The 20,524-nt window shown below is 52.9% G+C and overlaps 1 long non-coding RNA gene across 1 annotated transcript; it reads left to right on the forward strand.

The window, feature by feature from the left end:
* Window positions 1-2,023: 2,023 nt before the first annotated feature.
* LOC129393420 (uncharacterized) lies at window positions 2,024-8,765 on the forward strand. Its single transcript, XR_008620277.1, has 3 exons — window positions 2,024-2,065; window positions 8,111-8,178; window positions 8,298-8,765. It is a non-coding gene; the product is annotated as an uncharacterized LOC129393420 (long non-coding RNA).
* Window positions 8,766-20,524: the final 11,759 nt, after the last annotated feature.

Genomic DNA, 20,524 nt, shown 5'->3' on the forward strand with positions numbered 1-20,524 from the left:
AGTACAAAGCAGCGCAAGCTGTCCTGGGAGTGGGAGGCTGGCCCTGGGCCTTCTCCAGTGCCCCCACCCCAACAAGGGCTGAGTCACTTCCTCCCTTCTGGCTGGATTTCACCTCAGTCATCCAGACACATCGAACTTTGGAGGGGCAGGTGATTGGGGGGGTGGAAATGGGGGGACGGAGGGGCAGCGGATGGTCCCAGAGAGTCAGGCAGGAACCTCAGTCACCACCAGAGGTCCCCATCCCTGGAGAGGAGGGAGGTGCTGAGGTCCTTGATGCTGGAGGAGCTGCGATCATGCATCATAGCTGCATGACTCTGCTCTTGATGTGTCTGGGGGAGCAGGATGGCTCATCCAAGAGCATCCTTGGTTACGCGTGAAGTAACCCAGGAACAAAGAGGCAAGGAGATTTCCCAAGGTCTCACAGTACATTTGAGGAAAGAGCAGATCTGAAACCTGTAGGCTCCCAGAGCCCCTCCCATGGGCACCCAGACCCCAGATCACTCACTCATGTACCTGTGAAGCTCCCCCATGAGCTCCGTAGCACTGCACTTTGCATTGCAGGGGCACCATAGAACTACAGACACGGTCTTCGCCTTCAAGGAATTTCTTTTGCTGCTAGACTAGTGTCTTATTAGTACCTGGAAGGATCACTAGATATTTCAGGATTTAAAACAACAACCAAGAAAGGGATGCTGAGAGGGAATGAGGCAGAGGTGAGAGCTCCTAAGGAAGAGGGTCCCCGGGCTGGCCCCTGCCACCACATCAGCACCACAAGGTCCTCCAGGACATTCTCCTCCTGCTGCCCTCAGGTACATCCATTATACTAACTCCTCGGGTTCTCTTGACCTGGGGGACCTCAAATCTTCCAGCTCCCAAGGGACTAGTGTTTCCATTCAGCATTCAGCATTCGGACATGTAATTAACAGCCAGAGCCCACTCTGAGCCAGGTCCTGGGCTATGGACAAAGAAGTCCTGGTCCTTGCCCACACAATAGAGAGGAACCATCTGCAGCCACTGGGCTGAAAGTGGCCTGTGCTGAGCTGGGAGTCGGTACAGGCAGGATGCTGTGAGGGCCAGGGAAGCAAGTGCGATCGGGTTAACTCAAAGCACAGAAGACAACTCACTTGAACTTTGGAACCAAGACCCTTCCTCTTTCCAGTTTTAGCCATCTCCCCCCAATTCAAGGCCTACCCTGTCATTCCTGACCTAGTGGAGGTCAAACTAAACCAGCCTGACCTAGTGGAGCTCAAATCAAGCTCTAAGCAGTTTCTTCCACTGGGCGCTTTCTCATCCTTGGAAACTCGCCAAGTGGAGATAATAATGGCATTGGTGGGTTGCGTGAACATGTATGAAGTCTTAGGACAACACCTAGGTAGGGGGCAGGTGCCTCAGCCATTCTTGTTCCTTTCCTCTTGGTACTTTCAAATCCACGTGTATTCGAAAGCAATGGGAAGTGTTTGTGTAAACCGTGAAGAAGTCTCCAAAAGCATGGGTGGTTAAAGACCAGCACCCTAGCGTGAGGGAGACTGTGCAGTGATGGTAGTGGAGGGCTTTACCACAGAGGAGGTGCAGGCCTTTCTGTTGTTTGAAGTGGCTTGGGTGGAGTCTGGCCCAGAGGCAGGGGGCTCCCTGCAAGGACCTCTCAGGTTCCCTTTTAGTTGGGCCCATCTGAAGGTTGCAGAGAAGACACAGAGTATAAGCGACCCGTGGGCTTGTTTTTGCTAGTTTTCTGGGTGCAGGGCTTGCTCCTCCTGGCACTGGTCCTTCCTGGGGCCCCCGGCTCCAGCTTGTTAGTTTTAACTGGAACAATTTCCTTTGAACTCAGTTTGAATGAGCATCACCATGGCGATGGATCAGGGTTTTCACAAGTCGACCTGGTCTTCACCCCTTAAGCAATTAGTTCGAAGGAGAAAAGGAGAAAGAGGAGGAGGGAAGAGGGGAGGTGGGGGAGAAAATGGAAAGGAAGGGAAGGGGAGAGGAGGAAGAGGAGGAAAACTGGAGAAAGAGAAGTAATGGGGAAGGAGAAGAGGCCGACACAGGAAAGATGAGGAGGAGGAGGAGGAAGGTAAGGAGGCTGGGGAGGATGTGGCAGGAGGAGGGAGAAGGTAGGAAGTAGAGGAGAACCATTCAGCCAGGCTAAGCCCAGGGGCCTAGAGTACTCCAGAGGCCCTTGACCTTCCCAGCCTTTCCCACAGCCCCACCTACTGGGAGAAGCCAGAGAAGCAAGGGAACCAGATCTTTGACCTGCAGCCTGAGAGGAAGGACACTGTTCCAACTTTCTGCAGGGTCACCCAGGAGCCTGCTCGTGAGCAGTCAGCCCCCAGGCAACAAGCCCACCTTCATTCAGCCTCTTTCTCCTGCAAGACCAGGCTAGGAGGACACAAGAGCAGGGGCTTCGAGTCTGAGAACTGAGGAGAGGTGGCGGGTCCCCTAGGTACTTGCCCTAGAACCTTGGGCAAGCCAGCAGCCTCTGTCAAATGGCAAGGATGGCTCCTCTTCCTTGGGTTCAGGGAAGGAGTGTCAAGTGAGAAGGCTGGTTGCTCACAGGGGGTTCTGTGCACTCCGAGAGCCCTGGCACAGACTCCACATGGTTTCCAGGGGCTCACTGCTTGCCTGCTTGTCAGCTCTCTCACTTGGCTGGGAGCTTCAGGGAGGCAGTGACTAGGTCTTCATCATCGTTGAATTTCTAGACACTAGCACAATGCCTGGCATGTTACATAGGTAATAAGTATTTTTCTGATGAATTAATGATTGATGAATTATTGTTATTTTTCCCAAAAATGGGTGGCAAGAGTGGGGAAAGGAGACTAGCAAGCCTGAACCCACTAGAATTTGATAGAGATGAGATCTCCCTTTCTTCAGGACTCAGTATGTCCCCATGTCCTCCAAGAGGCCCTCCTGGATTTGCCACCCTGCGCCCCACCTCCCCAGACCCTTCACTCTAGAGCCCCACTGTGTTCCATGGCCCCTGCCATCATCCCCATCATCATGCAGTATAATCATTGATTCGCTCATCCATTTCCCCAGCTAGGTCAGCTCCATGAGAGAGGGACTATATCTGGTTCCCCAGGTCCTTGCACACTCCAGGCACGGAGCTGATGCTCTAACCATGTTTGTAAATACACGGACCTGAGTATTCCAGCCAGGGCCAGGTGTCAGGCTTTCTGAGGCCAGTAAAGGCAGTGCCTGGGGGAAACAAGCCTGTGAATGGAGGGCTCACCACACAGCATGCCAAGTGGAAAACAGGCCGGGAGAGGATGGGGGCTCCGGAGAGCTATCACTGATATCTACTCTACAAATGACTGAGGAGGAGAGGTGTTTCCTGGGCCGCCAGCCAGAACTCTGGCTATGAGATATGCCGAAAAGATTTAGGTTAGAAATCAGAATGACAGCTGGGCATGGTGGCTCATGCCTATAATCTCAGCACTTTGGGAGGCTGAGGCAGGAGGATCACCTGAGGTCGGGATTTTGAGACCAGCCTGGCCAACATGGTGAAACCCTGTCTCTATTAAAAATACAAAAATTAGCTGGGCATAGTGGCAGGCACCTGTGTCGTCACTATCTCCATCTGCCTTCAGAACCGTCCTGCTTCTCCCTCTCTGTCCCCACTTCTTACCGTTTGGCTCCTGTCTGTTTCTCCTTTCGCTCTTGTAACCTCCCTTCCCAGCCCTCACCACTGCTCCAGCCTCTTTTTCCAAGTCCTGCCTTGGCCTCTCTGCTTCTCCCTCCCTCCCCTTTCCTCCTCTGCTGCTCATTATAAAAAAGAAATATTTCTAAATACGCCAAAAATGCACTCATCCCCCAAGGACCCCTGTCTAGCACAAAGGGCTGCTTCTTTCTGGCCGCTCCCTGTGGCCTCCTTCTTGCCCACTGCCTTTGAATCGTGGCCTCATTCACATGACTGGAAGGGCTAACAGGGCATTTTCCCACGTGTCCGGGTGGGGAGGAGGACAGGGTTGGGGTGGTGAGTTGGATGAAGGAGGGTGGAGACAGGCAGCTGAGAATCTTCCCAAAATTTGGCTCATCCTCAGGGGAAACAAACTGCTTACTTGATATCATGACTAACTCCTTGGAACCTACAGGATCCATTAGCGATGCAGGAAAGATTCGGGTTAGAAATCAGAATGACCATGCAAACCATAAGGACAGCCACCATGTGGAATGTTTGGTCCCCATGGCACAAAGATTTGGGCTTCTTCCTGGGATGAGTTGGGATCCCTTTGGCATGGAGGCAGAGGGGGTGTTCCGTGATTCCTGGGAGACCCTCTGGATGTGAGCACCCCTGGGATTCTGGAGGGAGCCCAGTGCTCCCTGTGCTCTGTCCTCCCACCCCCCACCCCACCCTGTGCTCTCTGCTCTCTGGTCAAGTCCCTGGTCCGCGGGAGCACTGACCTAGAGTGTGGAAGCTCCTCCCCTTGAAAGCTGGGCTGACCTTGCTTCAGCTGAGTCCAGGAGAAAACACACATCTGACACATCCCAGGGCTGGGGGAAGGGAGGCAGGAGTAGAGGAGGGGAGCATCCAAGGTCCTGAAGTTCCAGAAGGAGTCCAGCCTTCTCACAGAGCCTGAAGCATAGGCATGGGCAGAGCGGGTGCCGGACCTCCAAATGGCTCTCCCTCTGCACTGTGGAATCACTCCCGCAGGAGGCAGGTGGTGGGAGAAGGCCTTGGCCTCAGCATTCCCCTGCCCTTGTGTCCTCCTGTTCTGAATTTCCTAATCTCTTTCCTGCATGTCCCCTCAACAACCTCCCCTCCCCTCCCTTTCCCACCCCACCCCACAGCAGCTGGGCTGCTGGAAGTCGGGAGTGTTTATGAGTTAATCAAAAACTCCTGTACTTTGCTCTTGAATTGAGGCCATCATTCCTTTGTCCCAGGGCAATGGGGTCAGTTTGATCTCTCCTGGCTTAAATAGTGTGTAGCAAAGTAAAAGGGAAAAGTGGGGGAAGGAGAAGGGAATTTAAATTTATCAAGGGCCCCCTGCTAAACATCAGGCCCTGGGCTGGGTGCTCTGCAGAGACCAAGCTCACAGCCGTGCTAGTAGCTGGGTGTTTCCATGTTACATTGAGGAAACCAAGTTGCAAAGACTTAAAGAAACCTGCCCCAGATCTCATAAATATGAAGGAAAATGCTTTGAGGCTTCCGGTAGAGTTTGGAGGGTGTTCCTAACCCAAGATTGGGTTAAAAAATTCCACGATTGTCCACAGAATATGGACAGAAAGCTGAGAATAGCTGTGATGTTCCAGCTTGGAAAGAAGTGGGGGGTGGGAAGAGCTGAGGGGAGGCAGGGGCTGCATGCAGACTGGGCTCCTATCCAGAGGAAGAGCCCCAAGGGGGATTGGGAAGGCTTGTGAGGTTGGAAATTATGGATGGAGGGGGCTAAAGAGGAGGCCTAGAACTCCCCACTCCAAGAGCCCTGGAGAATCCCGGTCTGGCCTGAGAAGATCAGGAGTTTGGGATAAATTGCTAGAGAGGCCTTGTCCTCATGTGGGCCAAGTAAGCCCTTAAAATGGGTGCCCAGCAAAGCAAGGGGGTCTGAGGTGGCCCAGCTCTGTCCCTGCTCCCCACAGACACCTGCTCCCCTGGGCATCCTACAGCTGCACTCAATCTGCCCCTCCTTCCTTCCTAGGCCTTAGGAAATATCTGTTCATTTTGTTTCCTTCCACTTTCTCTCTCCCCTTCTTCCTGTCTCCCTTCATCTGCCTGCTCCTCCCCGATCTGTCCTGAAGAGTACATTTCTTTCCCCATCAGGGAGCCTTGTGGGAATCTGGGGGGCCTGGGGCTGAGGAAGAAGAGACTTCAGATCCAAGAGCAGCCCTGAAGGATTGAGGGAGGCAGAAGGGGTGTCAGCCACCGGGCAGAAGAGTTCCTGGCAGCGGGGAGGGCCATGAGATAAGTAGCCCTAGAGCTTTCTAGGCCTCTGGAAAGATGTGGGGTACAGGAACAGAAGGCAAGGAAGAGGCAGGTCAGGACTGGGGGAACTCAGGTTCCCTGGCCTGCCTGACAGAGACAGCACATGGTAGAGTTGAGAGGGCAGCCAGGGTCAGGGACAGGGCAGGCAATGGGAAAGAACAGGGACATTCCCTGGCTCAGGAGTCCCCAGGTCTCCTAGGGGAGGGTAGTCCTCGCCTGAGGTTAGGTGGCGGGCCCCGACTGGCTGGGAGTGGGTTTCTGTAGGTGGCTGGAGGTGAATCACACCTTCTGTGTGTGTTGCATGTTTATGTGTGGGTGTGCTGAGTCAGCATGCGTTGTCCTGCGTGTCTGCTGGTGTATGTAGGTGTTACTGGTGGGTGACAGGTCAAGGGTGTGCCCCAGTGAAGCGGGAGGGTGCCTGTGTGTGTCTGTGGGCCTCTAGACCTGAGGAACCATGCTTGAGTTTGTTCTCAGAATGTGCTGGCATATCTGTGTGCCATGTGTCCCTTTCTCTGTCTCTGTGTGTCCTACTGAAATCGGCTGTGTGCAGGAGTGTGTCTGCGTATGTGGGTGTGTTTGTGCAGGGGCCAGGGAAAGGTTATTCATAGAAACAAGAACTGACTCTGGTGGGACACTCGTGCAGAGATGGGGAGGCACGTTGGGTGGGTAGGTGGGGGGCAGGCACTGTGTACACCAACGTGCTCCGAATTCCAGCAAACTCCAGTGCCTGAGTTTCCAGCTGTCCCAGCTCAACTGTGCACAGATGTGTGCCGCTTTGCTGCAGCCATAAACAGACCTCCCAGGATTTTTCCAGAGGAAACGCAGAAATATTTTGGTATCTGCTCTTGGTAGTAGGAAAGAGAGTGGGGATGGGGCTTGAGGCTAGGGCTTCAAAACAGAGGGACCACAGTCAGAGGGGAGCTGAAGAGGCAACAGCATCCCCCACAGGCCAGCAGGGTGGGGGAAGAGCTGTGATGGCTTCCAGTTGTGGGGTCCTCTCTAAGGCCCCAGCTAGCAGCTGGGAAAGTGAAGTCCCAGTTGCCAGTGTAGGGGCAAAGAAGGAAAGCTTCCCCCTTCACCCTCTGAAGGTTTGCAGAAAGTGAGCTGACAAAAAGCAGATTAATAGAAAAAAGAGGTAAACGGATGTTATTTAACATGCATAGCACAGGGGTATGGCGGGAGAATGATTACCCAGTAACCCAGAGAGGTCCAGGTGTTTGTAAACCCTTCTTTATAGTGGAAGGAAACAAGGGGTTACAGGCATAAATAATTTTATGGTGGGGGATGAATGGAGCCAGGAGGCAGGCATTATCTTGTGAATGATTCTTTTTGGAAACTGAATGGGACCAGAGAACAAACAATAGTTTGAGACACAGTTTGGGCTCTAGATGTGGTGTTTCATAATCAGTCTCTTCCTCTGTGGTAGGAGTTTTCATCTCCTCTGATTAATGAAATTTCAGGAGAGGGATCGAAGGCAATTCTGCTCCTGCTTGGGAGTCCAGTTTCCAGTTCGATATGGGAGCTTCAGAAGACAGCCTCATCCTGTGCTTTGGGAGAGACAGGGGCTTTTGTGGGAGGTAGGTCAGAGAGACCTGGAGGCTGCTTCTTCAGTTCAGCGTGTCAAAGTGCCATCTTTGTGGATATCGTTTTCTGAGCCCTAACACCACGGATGCTGGCCCCCCAGAGCCCAGGCCACTGCTGCTCCACCCTTCCCTGTCCCCCAACCCCACGGGCTGTACCACAGATGCACACACACCCCCACCACCACCAGCCCACCACTCAACATCCAAACACACAAAGACACTACACAAACCAGCCACCCTGCACGCACCTCACCACCACATTCACATACGCACTCACTTGTTCTCTCACACATCCTATGCCCACAGTTCTAGGACCACAGTCACAGACACCTCACAAACACCTCACTGCACACATGCTCTGAGCCATACACCCTGGCACAATGCACACCGACCCCACCTCACCCCACGCCCCTACACAGGCCCAGACTTCCCCAAGCCAAGGAAGGGGCATGACACTCTTCTGAGGCCTCTCATCAAAGCAAAGTCTGTAAAGGTTTAGAAGAGTGTGAGGTGTTCCTGTCCAACAGGATTACCTTGGTGAGTTGAACCCACCCACCACCTCCTGCCCTGGGCATAAATTCTCCCATTCAACTATACCCCTTCCTCTGTCCCTCTCCAGGGAGAAAAGTGGCCTCTTCTCAGCAGATGACCCTGGGGATGGGCCCTGGCTGCTCTTTGCCCTCTGAGGTAGGAGAGATCCTTGCACATTTTCTCAGCGAACTCTTATTAACCAGCTACTCTGTGCCAGGGAAGTGCCGGGGAAGTGGGAGGCAGGGGATGAAAGAGGTGCTTTCTCCACCCTTAAGGAACTTACAGCCCAGCAGCAAGGATGATCATGGACTGTGCTACAAGCCACTCCACACCCTGCAAGGGAGCGGAATAAAGTGCTCTGGAGTCCAGTGGTGGGAGAGAACACTGCCAAGCTGAGAAGGCAGGCAGGCTTCCTGGAAGAGGTGACATGTGGGCAGGCTTTGACCAATGGGCAGCATTTACCTGTGAAGGCCGTGGGGGTAGGGAGAATTCAGCCTCACTCCTACCCACAAAGCTCTCTAGCACCAGGAACCAGTTTCATGAAAGACAATGTTTCCACGGATGGGAGGGCAGGAAGCAGATGGTTTGAAGATGAAACTGTACCACCTCAGATCATCAGGAATTAGATTCTCATAAGGAGTGCGCAATTCGCAATAGGGTTCACATCCTTTGAGAATCTAACGTTGAGGAGCATGGGCGGTGGGGGAACCCCTGCTGTAGCACATCATCTTGTTTTATTGTATTCATAGCACTTATCTGAATTTATCTTGTTTATTTGAATATCTGTTTTCTTTTGTCTCCACCTCTGCAACTAAGCTAAAGCCTCCTGTGTCTTGTCCACCGCACTTAGTGACTGTGTCCCCTGCACTTAAAACAGTGTCTGGTGCTCTTTAAAGGGAGGAAGAAAGGGAGACAGGGAGGGAAGGAGGAAGAGAGAGAGAGAGAGAGAAGGGAGGGAGGGGAAAAGCTCACCTGCCAAGGCACAGGACCTGAAGGCCAGTCTGGCAGGAGGAAGATGATGGCAGGCCTTGAATACAGGTTGAGGAAGGTGGACTCAACATTTGCCAGTGGGGAGCCATGAGGTTTATGAGCAGGGCAGTGATGCATACAGGCCAGTGGCCCCTGGGCCAGCCATTTATGCTGCAGAATCTCCTTGACTATGAAACATATGGGTCTCCGATTTAGCCAATTGACAGGTAAACTCTACCTAGTCGCAGGATTCAACCATGACCTTTGGCATTATAGGTACATACATAAACCTATTATATAGCATTTTAGCTTACATTGTAGGGGTGGGGCTGGCCAAACACAGATGTTCAGATAAACAAAATAAATTCACATATGCCTTCTCTCCTTAGCTTCACCCTCAGACCATCCCACAGAAATAGGTCCTAGATGGAAACAGCTTATGGTACAAAAGTCATGTCTTTGAGAAAACACATTTGCATGGAACAGCCATACCATTGCCTTTCTCTAAAGCACACACGGAGGACAGTACGGCATGCAGAATGGGGAGGGAAGTGGCTAGATCGCTCATACATTCCTAGGAGCCCCCTTCTACCCTTTCGAAGTGGACCAAGCCAGTGCCCAGTGTCTCACCCTTGCTAAAGAATAGCTCACTTGATTTTAGGGCCAAAGAAGGGGGTGGTAAGGCCAGGCAGGGGTTGAACGAGAACCCTCTCGTGAGCTACCTGCCCACTTTCCAAAACTGAGCAGGACAAATGCAACGGGGAGGTTTCATTTTAAATGTTATCCAGTTGGAGAAGGGCTTTAATCTCAACAACGAAGACTCGCCAGCCCTTCAGCCCCTGGGCCTAGGGATGAAAGCTCTGGGCCTTCATGGAGAGGTCCACTGTCTGCAGAGTCCTGGCCATAGCTGGGAAGGAGGGATCCTGGGCTCTGGTCTTGACTACAGGACATCTGGTATCTCTGTTGGAGCCAAGTCGAATCAGATGCTCAGGCTCCTAGTGGGAAGGGGCAGAGCAGCAGAGAGATCTGACCTGGAAAGAGCATGTGGTGGGTGCAGGCACAGGGCTCTGGATGCAGGACTGCAGCCCTAACTCTACCGCTGGACAGCTCTGCTACCTTAGGCAGCTCCGTTACGCTTTCTGCACCACAAATTCCTCATCTGCAAAATGGAGAAATCATCACTCTGCCTACTTCAGAAGAGCACTGTGGGGATCAAATGAGCTGAAAGGGAGATGAAAGGAGTTTGCGCTGCACACAGGGAGATGATGAGGCCATGCCCTCCTCACTGTGGCACAGAACACGGTAGCAGGAGGGACTAGAAAGGCCCTGTACTCAGAATTAATTAGGAGGCTCTTGTTTCTTGACAACTGCCCAGGGCCTGAATCCCAGCCCCACTTCTCACCTGTAGGTGACCATGAACCAGACATCTCAGCCCTCTGGGAGGCTTGTCTTTGAAGCGGGAGGAGGGGAGGAGCTGGCTCCAATGATTGCTAAGGTGCTGTCGAGCTCTGCATTTGTTCCCTGGAGCCTCCCTAATTTCCAGACTCCAAAGTTCTGAATTCTCCCTGCTGTCCCATCTTACTCTCAACCAAGGGGAGACCAGGGAGGAGGAAACTGGGCTCCCCCTGAACACACTGGCTGTCTGGCAGCTGAGAATGGCCTCAAGCAGGGAGAGAGGATGGGGCTTCCCAAGTGCTAGGGAGAGCAAAGGACCCAACTTGTGCTTACAACTGCTCCCTCTATGAACAGGCAAGAGACGGAGGCCGGGGGGCGGGGCCCAACCAGGGGGGCTGATTTGAACCCTGACTCCTCCTACTGCGTGTTTATTATTCTATCTTCATTTTCATTCATTTATGTGCTTGTGCAGCAAACATTTGTAGGGCCACTATTCTGTGCCAGGCACTGTCCTGGGTGTCGGGAATACAGACATGAGGACGTTCACAGCCTCGTGGGAGACGACAAGAGATGTAAACAGATGGTTCGCACATACAGTGAGAAGCAGGGGGACAGGAGCTCTCCTGAGTACTGCATCCTGACTACTGGGTGCCACAGAGCACAAAGGAGGGTCCGCACCCAGCCAAGGGGGCCTCTCTCTCCTTAAAAATCACAGTCAGCTTGCTGAGATGATGGGAAATACAGGAATCGCTTGGTGCCCAACAGCTTAAGGGGTGGTAAAGAAAAAACATCCAAGAGAAAGGTTCCTGGGTGGGATAATTAATGTTTTGACGAGGAGGAAAATATTAGTGTGTGTTGCTCAGCATGCAAACACCTCAACTAACAAAACGGCTGGAGAAAACAAGTGGAACGGTGGGGTTTTTCTCACAAAGATTTTTTTTTTTTTTTTTTGAAAAAAAAGAAGAGAAGAGAAGAAGATGGCAGTCACAAATAACCTCCTCCCGCGGCTGAAAGACATTCCCCACCGGGTGAGGAAAGCAGGGCCCAGCTCAGTAGAGAATCTTGCTGCTGCTCCTTCCTGCAGATGGCCAACCTGGCACTTAGACCCAGAGCCCCAGCTCCTGACCCACGCTGCCATTTCAAGGCACTCCTCCCAGTTGCTGAGGCAAGGGGGAGTTCTGCACACACCGGTTGAGCATTTTAAGGAAAAAGAGATGGCCGGGCACGGTGGCTCATGCCTGTAATCCCAGCACTTTGGGAGGCCGAGACGAGAGGATCACGAGGTCAGGAGATCGAGACCATCCTGGCTAACACGGTGTAAACCTCGTCTCTACTAAAAATGCAAAAAAATTAGCCGGATGTGGTGGCGGGCGCCTATAGTCAGTCCCAGCTACTCCGGAGGCTGAGGCAGGAGAATGGTGTGAACCCGGGAGGTGGAGCTTGCAGTTAGTCGAGATCGCGCCACTGCATTCCAGCCTGGGCGACAGAGCAAGACTCTGTCTCAGAAAAAAAGAAAAAAAAGGAAAAAGAGATTTTCCTGATTTGCTAGGGTGCATTCAGTGGTGCCACGTCTAGACAGCTGCCTCCTACCCCAAAGAGTATCTTCTCAGGGAAGGTTACATTGTCTCCGGCTCCTGTACTCAGTGGAAGGGCCAGCTTCCTCTGAGGAGATAAAAGGGTTACTTTTGTTTCTACTTCTGCAAACTCTAAATATGTGCTCAGAATCTCCAGGTGACAGGACAAGCCCCAATGCTCCACTTTTGGAATTGATGCCAAAGCTTGACGGAGCTGCCAATTCATGCAAGAAAGTCCACCGGCACCAGACGGGGTGCTCTTGGCTTGTTTCCAGACCTGCTGCCCTTCCCCAGCTGTAGTTCCGGGGGCATTGCCCCTCAGGGGAGGACTGGTACCAGGCGCCCCTCTGCAAATGGACACACCAACAGTAGAACTGGCTTGGGCCCTCCAGAGACAAAGTTCAGGAAAGATCCTCCTCCCGTGATCGGCTCCAGAGTGCTCCAGGGCTGGGGCCTGAGGGAGGAGCTACGAGGCCGGCTTGCGGCTGTGGCAGCACGCTGCTGACCTTGAACTCACCTTGACTACCACCAGAGCGGCCCCAGAGGCAGGCAGGGGCCAGTCCTCTGCTGTGTTGGGACCAGATGGAGCACACAGAGCCAGAGAAGTCCAGAGTCCTCACCCTTCACTGGGACAGGATGGGGCCTGGGTCTTGCCAACCAGCTTGGGCAAAGGTAAACCTTCTTTGTGTGCCCCAGGGAGGCTCAGAGCCAGCAGTCCCCACTGTATGGGGCCTGTGCGGGGAGAGAGTTCAGATGTGCCTCACGGCTGCTGCTGGCAGATCCCAAGGTCTTCTTCCACCAGAGGCACCTCTGCCTCCTTGGCCAGCAAAGGTTGCCACATGTGGCCACCCTTCCCTGCTTCCTGCCTCCCCCCATTTGCACCCCAGGTGTGAACACTCTTCTCATGGGTGTTTACATGCCTACTGGAACACCACAGGCAAGTCCTTGGCCAGCCAGCTCCTTTCCACCCTAGACCCCACAGGTCAGGGTCAGGGACTCCCCCCCATTTATACAGTGGGGAGAGAGTAGAACCTGTGCTCTCAAAGTCAGAGTGGGCCTGCACTAGAGTCCCAGCTTTGCCAGATACTATTTGGTCTTGACAACTTCTTTAACATTTTCTGAACAGTAACATAGCAAAAATGCTTAGTTCACAGATGTGTTGTATTAGATGAGACCATCTTTCTTTAAAAAAAAAAAAAAAAAGAAGCATCCCATTGAAGTTAGCTCCCTTCTCCTCCCATATTAAGTCAGGTTCCTAGCAAAGGGACTCTGAGAGCTTTGCATCATTTATTGGAATGCTGTGGGGATGAACCCCTGTAGGGGAAGTGGAGAGAACAGGCTTGGGTTGGGGGAAACATTGGACGTTGGATGTTGGCTGTGAAGTTGCAACCAAGGCCTTTGCCAACCCCACGGGGACTCTGGGGCTCTGCAGAGATATCTCACATTAAGGCAAGAGGGCCAGGCCTTTGTAATCCTCACCAACATGTCATTGGGTGCAAGGCGTCACTGGGTACAACATGTCACTGGGTGCAACATGGCTAACCATGTGCTAGGGCTGAAGCAGTGGCCCTCCTGGCCTGCTCCCCTCCTCCACCGCCACCCCTGCTCCTGCCCCGGGGAGGTCTCAGTTGCTGCATTCATCCGTCATCTGCACCCTCAAGAAGGGCCATAACTGTGAGCATCTCCCTTCAGCTGAGGGCAATTTCAGAGAGACAGAGCTGTGCACCTTCCCGGCCAACACTCTGGGCAGCTGAGGCAGTAAGCACCTCCATCCCAAAGGATGCTTTGGCCTGAGCTTCCAGGCACCCACCACAAACTCTCAACTCTCCCCACCACCCCAAACCTAATATCAGTTTCAAGAAGTGAGCTAAATTGACTCCAGTAGAGAGGCCAACAAGGAATGAGAAACTGAGGTTCCTGTTTGGGTCTAAACTCTTACTTAGATGCATGGATTGGGACAACTCTTTTCATTTCTCTTACTCTCAGCTTTTTCATTTTTATTTTTGAGGCAGGATCTCACTCTGCCAACCAGGCTGGGGTGCAGTGGTGCGATCTCAGCTCACTGCAGCCTCAACCTCCTGGGCTCAAGCACTCCTCCCATCTCAGCCTCTCGAGTAGCTGGGACCACAGATGCATGCCACCACACCCAGCTAATTTTGTTTTTTGGTTCGTTTGTTTTTTTGGTAGACAGGGTTTCGCCATGTTGCCCAGGCTGTTATCAAACTCCTAGGCTCAAGCAATCTGCCCACCTCGGCCTCCCAAAGTGCTGGGATTACAGGTGTGAGCCACCATGCCCAGCCTTCGTTCTCATTTTTAAATGAGATCTAATAACTTCTCTGCCTTTCTTACAGAGTTGTGGAGGGGATGTAATGCCATCATGCAAACTGTGAAAGGCTCTGCAACCTGTGGCATTATTCTGCGATGGTAACCATGCAGACCGTAGAGTCTAAGGCAGCCCTAATTCCAGCTGTTCTTTCCTGTGTCCTGTAAGTTTAGTCCTTCTTCTCAGGCCATGTGTCCTTCTGTGAGGTGAGGAAACAGGCACCATAGCCATGGCCCACCCAAGGGGCATTGGAACACTCTGCTCCCAGGGCTAGTGAGAAAGCTGCTGCTTACAGGTTGGAGTGGGTGGGGCAGACGCTTCCTCAGAGGAGGATTTGGACTCGGGCATGGCTTTCTCCAGAGGTTGAAGCAAGGTGTTAGGGGCCAGACAGGAGATGGCAGATCCAGGGCACTGGTGAGTTTTCTCTGAGTGCCTCTGTTGTTGGCTAAGCATGTGCTGGGGGTGAAGCAGTGACCCTCCTGGCCCGCCCCCACTCCACAGCTTCCAGCCCCCCTCCCTGCCCCTGCTCCTGCCCCTGGGGAGGTCTCAGCTGTGGCATTCATCCATCATCAGCCTCTGCCTGCAGGGAGGAAGGCATGCCCCAGAAGCATCCTTTAAATCAGCAGGGCTGCCTCTACCCGCACGTGCGTCCCTCTGGCCCTCCCCAGAGGTAAACTGTGTTTTCTTCCCCAAGCCCAGCCTTGAGCATCATTTCTGGGTGTTTACAGAGCCTGGTTTTATTGCCTTTCCTTTCAATTGACTGTGCCTCTCTCTTCGCCTAGACCATTTCACTCAGTTTAATTCCTGCTTTCCCACTCCTCACTCCCTTTTTCTCTAATCCTTTTTGGTGGGGAGATGGGAGGGAGGAGACCACACAGGAAACTGAATTTCCAATACCAGTACCCTCTATGGCAGTGGTTCTCAAACAGGGCTATGCGCGAGAGTCACCCTGGGAGCTTGTTAGACATAGATGACTGCGTCGCATTCCCAAGAACTGCTGTTTCACGGAGGCCCCCCGACCAGCTCTTTGCACAGCAGTGAATGATGGCCCTGGAGATCCCAGCTGACTTAAGAGCTTGCACGCAGGCATCTTGGAGTCTGTCTGCAGCACCAATTTGCTTCAGCTGCAGGTCCACAAGAATACAGGCTAGGAAGCTGAGTCCAGCAGATCACTCTAGGGTAATTTTTCTCAAAATGCAGCCCAAACTCAGAAGCATCAGGGCCACCCAAAAACTTGTTAGAAATGCAGATTCTGAGGCCCTACTGAAACCCAGCCCGGGTGTGGAGCCTAGCAATCTGTGATTTAACAGGCCTTCCGGGAGATTCCAATGCACACTGCAACTTGAGGGCAGGGAGAAACACAGCAGGACTTCTCCAGCCCACTCTGTCTCCTTCATTCCTACCCCAGGAGAGCACGGTTGGCCTTGACCCTTCCTCAGAACAGGGTAGACACTAGCAACACTGCCACCAGGGCCAGAGAGCAAAGGAGAGGGGGCCTCCCAATGTAGTGTCCCAGGTTCCTGGTATGGGTGGTGAGGAGGGAGAACGACCAGAACGACCCTAGGGGAAGATCCTAGAATGCAGCCCACCTGGAGTTCACAGGGACCTGGAGATCAGGCCACTCCATAGACCCCAAAACAAAGGAGTAGTGCTCCTACTGTGTGCAGCCCCATCTACCCCATCCACAGTCACACTCAACAACAGCTTCGTTTTCAAGAAACAAAACCAGGAAAACCCACAAACACCAAAGCCCTAACAAGTTAGGTCCCCTGCCCAAGGTGTCTCAGCAAATTAGCGGCTGAACCCAGATCTGAGCAGAAGGGAACCGCTCTGAAAGAAAATCCCAGCTTCTGGGGTTGCAGGGCTTCGCTGATTCATTCAGTCAATTGACAAGCAGCACCCACAGACAGCCAGATGTTACCCCGTGTTTATCTACCCGGATGTTCACACCAGGTCTATATGGCATGGGGGATCCTTCCATTTCTCTGATAGGGGAAAACTGAGACTTCCAAAGGTGAAGATAGTCTCCCAAGGCCCACAGCTTTGAAGAGGTAGCAGAGCCTGGATTTGAATTCAGGTGACCAGCTCTAAGCCTGGAGTTTGACCTAAGGCTGATTTCTCCTCTGAGAGCTGACAGAATCTTAATGGCCAAAGCAACAGCTCCTCTTGACCCTGGGAAGGCCCATAAACAGTGACACCTCCCCAGCCATTTCCCCAGGGACACAAGCCAACTCTGCTCCCAAGTGCCAGCCTTAGCCGAGGAGCCTGGGCAGAAAGGGCAGAGGAGACTCAGCTACAGGTAGAGGCCTCCGCTGTGCCTCTGCGCTGCGCCGGCATCTAGGGCCCGGCTCCGGACCTCCACCCCCTCCTCCAGCCTTTAGCTCCCTCCCCACCCCACCCCCAGTTCAGCCCGGCCTTGGGTTGGGCCCCGCCATTAGTTCCAGACACCACGTCTCCTCTATTTATGGGTTTTTTTCTTTGCTTCTGCGGTTCTCCCTGGATGAATGCCCCCCTTTCCCTGGATTTACAGCATCCTCCCGTGGTGGGGTTGATGTCACTTTAATGAGAGTTACAGCTGCCTTGACTGTGACTGCCACATTCCAATTTACTGCTCGGCCTCTAGAAGCTCAGCAGGGCTTCTCTCTGGCAGACAGGAGTGGCTGTGTTCTCTGGCCTGGGATTGGGGTGGAGGGTGGAGGACTGCAGTCTCCTTCCTGGCCCCGGCTCTGAACTAGGGCTCCAGGCTCCCTGGTGGATCCTGAGCAACAGACAACACCGAGAATCAGGGCAAGGCGGTGGGTGGGGGGTGGGGGAGGCGCGGCCAGGCGGCCGGGCGGCTGGGGGTGCAGAGTTAAGTCAACCCTACAGGTTTGGGGAAACAGAGCTCAAAGCTTTCCTGACCCGTTTTCCCCACCCGCCCCCATCTGCCCCAGTGAGAGCCAAAGTTCTGTAGCAGAGGACAGAGGGCAGAGGAAGGTGGGGGCATTCACAGAAAGCCTGTTGTTTGCTAGTTGAATCCAGATGTGGAGGGTGGGAGGGGGAATTGGGAGGGCACGCTGGAGGCAGGCCTGGGGAGGGGATGGGGGAGGGGAGGGAATTGGGCAAACAGAACTCCCCGCAGGAATGCCACAGATACCCTGAATCCTGCCTGGATTTCAGTGCCCTCTCACTGGGGTCTGAACGCATCAGCCCAAATCAGCCTCCATTGTCTCTAGTTAAGAAATACGAGGCTTGGCTGGATGTGGTGGCTCATGCCTATAATTTCAACGTTTTGGGAGACCCAGGTGGGAAGATCACTGCACCCAGAATTTTGAGGTGAGGTTACAGTGAGCAATGATCATGCCCCTGCACTCCAGCCTGGGAAACAGAGCGAGACCCTGTCTCTAAAATAAATAAATAAGAGGCAGTATTGCCAATGGCCCCAGCACATATGAAAAATAGCTACCATTTATAGAACAGTTATTAGATGCCTCTTCCTGTGTAGCCGAGGCCTCTGGCCATGTGGTCTTTTCTCTCTGCCCGGCTGCTCTGCTACAGGTCCAACCGAAGCAGAATGTCTGGCCTTGACCAGGAGACAGAGCAGGAGGGTGGGCAGCCCAGGGCGTTGAATATAGTACTTTTCTAAAGTCCCACAACAACCCAACAAGATGGGAATCATTACAGCCATTTTACTGACAAAAAACTGAAGCTTTACATCTTAGAGGTTTAAGTCCAAGGCCACACAGCTAGAATGTGACAGAGCCACAATTCAGACTTGGGACTGATTCCACAGTCCTCACTATGTGACCCATTTGCCCATCTGTAAGCAAGACAGAAGTTGGGAGAGGCTGACTGATAACCATGAAATGACCAGAGGCCCACCAGTTCCTAGAAATCTGAAGTTTGCTCAAAGCTGCCCCACAGTCATGCTGGAGACAGGTTCCAGGGGGCAAGATCCTGACCATGTGTTTATAATGTCCCTGCCAGCTGCACACACGCCCTGTCCACCTCCATCCCCTCCTCAGAGGTAAGAGGAGTCCACAGCAGAGAAGGAGGCCAGCACTGTCTAGGAGGACACAGGGTGTAGGTTCTCCCCAAGGCTGCTGACCCTGGAGAAGGGAAGGGTCTGTCCCTGCCCCACCCTGCCCTGCCCCATCTCCCCATTGCCTCATCCTCTCTGGGAACGGGAAGTCCATGACCAGGTCCAAAGGCACAGTGGGAAGAAGGAGTCCAGGGCTGCAGGCTTGCGGTTGTCTCCCGCTGCCAGCAACTCTGCGGGCCCAACGGAGAAGAAAATGCCCAGGCCTGGGCATGAAGCCAAGACAAGGGGGACCCTGGGCTGTGTGGCCATAGAAGGCTCTAGAGAGCGGGAGCAGGAGCTCAGACTTTGGAGCCAGATGGCCTGGGTGCGCCCCTAGTTCTGCCACACTAGCTGTGTGACCTTGCTCCAAACCCCAGGCCTCACTTTCCTCCTCTGTGAAAGGAGGGAAATAGTAATCCTAGCTGCTGGAGCACAAGTGGGTATTAAGTGGGGTGCTGGATGTAAAGCACGCGGGTTGATCAAGAAACACCAGCTACTGCTGTTCCAGGTTCCAGTTCCCAAGCCACTATCATTCCAGGTCTCAGCCTCCAGATGGTTACTACAGGTAGAAAGATCCTTTTGGTTGAAACCAGTCACTTCCTGCAGGTCTCCGCAAACCTCTCATTCTAGGGACCCAAGGGACCATAGAAGTGTTAATTAGCCAAGCCTTAAGACAGGCCTAGGCAGAGGGAGCCTCGTTAACATTAATTGGTACTCTCAGATCTTCGCCCAGTCAGGATGGAGCAGCGCATGCTGGGACAGCCTCTCTGCTCTTGGGGTTCACAATCTGCCCAAGACTGTGCCCCCAGCACAGCTGCAGTAGAGGGGACAGCCAGCGACCCCTCCGCTCCCTCCCCCCTCACAGGGCCCAGCATTCAAGAGAGGCAGGGCAAGCCAGGGCAGAGGGAGGGGGGGAACTAACCTCTCCTGCAGAAGGGTCAGAACCGTGATCTTGGTCCAACCAACAGTCTTGGAGGCAACCATGATGCGGGCACTTTGCTGCATACCAATGCCAAAGGCTGTGCCTGGGAGGAGATGCCAGTCTCTATCAATGGCTGTCAAACTAATTTAATGAGCCCAAGGAGCCTGTTTAAAATGCAGAGTCCCAGGCAATGCCCTCCATAGTTGAGGTCCAGGAACCTGTATTTTTAACAAGCACGCTTTAAAGCAGGACCACACTTTAAAGAACTGATGTTTGTATAGCCAGTATGACTTAGTGTAAAGCAAGGCACACAGTAGGTATATAATAAATGCTGATTGATGAAATGAATGAGTGAGTGAGCAGAACATGAAGAGACCATGAATGATTCTACAAAATATGAGCAGAAGATCTGCCTTTCCCCAGGAATTCTCCCCTAGGTAAGAGGTGGGCTCTTCATCTCTGTTTCACTTCTTTTTGTGGTTGGGACCAGACTTTTTCTACTGAACTTGTACACTGCTATCTCAATTCTAAGAGAATTTTAGTACACACAGAAGAAACCCCACATAATCCCTCTCCCACCTCAAATCTACCCACAGAGGTTAGGAATCCCTGAGAATTCTATTTCCAGAAAAATGCAAATATATACACAAGGTTTTTTTATATTGTAATTTCCAAGAGTTCTGGACCCTGAAGCAAATTCATGGTTAAGGATCCCTGCTGGGGACATCCTTTGATCTGTGAATCATTGTTAACAGCAGGGAGCAGAACAAAGGTGCAGGAAAGAGGACCTGGGCCAAGGAAGGGCTGCTAGGGCTCCATCCCTGGGTCAGGAAGCCAGGATTTGGCTCTTGGGTTTCTCGTCCATTCTGGGGAGCACTGAGAGGCAGGTAGGGCAGCAGGGTTGGAGCTAGAGGTCTGAGGGTCTTGTGGCAGGAAGAGCTGAGGTGATCCAAGAGTGTCATAGACACTCCAAACTCACTCCAGGGCTATCAGACAGGAAAGATAGCAAAGGAAGGTAAGAAGTTGTTTTGGCCGGGCGCAGTGACTCACACCTGTAATCCCAGCACTTAGGGAAGCCGAGTTGCGCAGATCACTTGAAGTCAGGAGTTCGAGACCAGCCTGCCCAATATGGCGAAACCCATCTCTACTAAAAATACAAAAATTAGCTGGGCATGGTGTCCCGTGCCTGTAGTCCCAGCTACTTGGGAGGCTGAGGCAGGAGAATCGCTTGAACTTGGGAGGCAGAGGTTGCAGTGAGC

The sequence above is a fragment of the Pan paniscus genome, chromosome 9 (assembly GCF_029289425.2).
Source record: "Pan paniscus chromosome 9, NHGRI_mPanPan1-v2.0_pri, whole genome shotgun sequence".
NCBI lineage: Eukaryota > Metazoa > Chordata > Mammalia > Primates > Hominidae > Pan > Pan paniscus.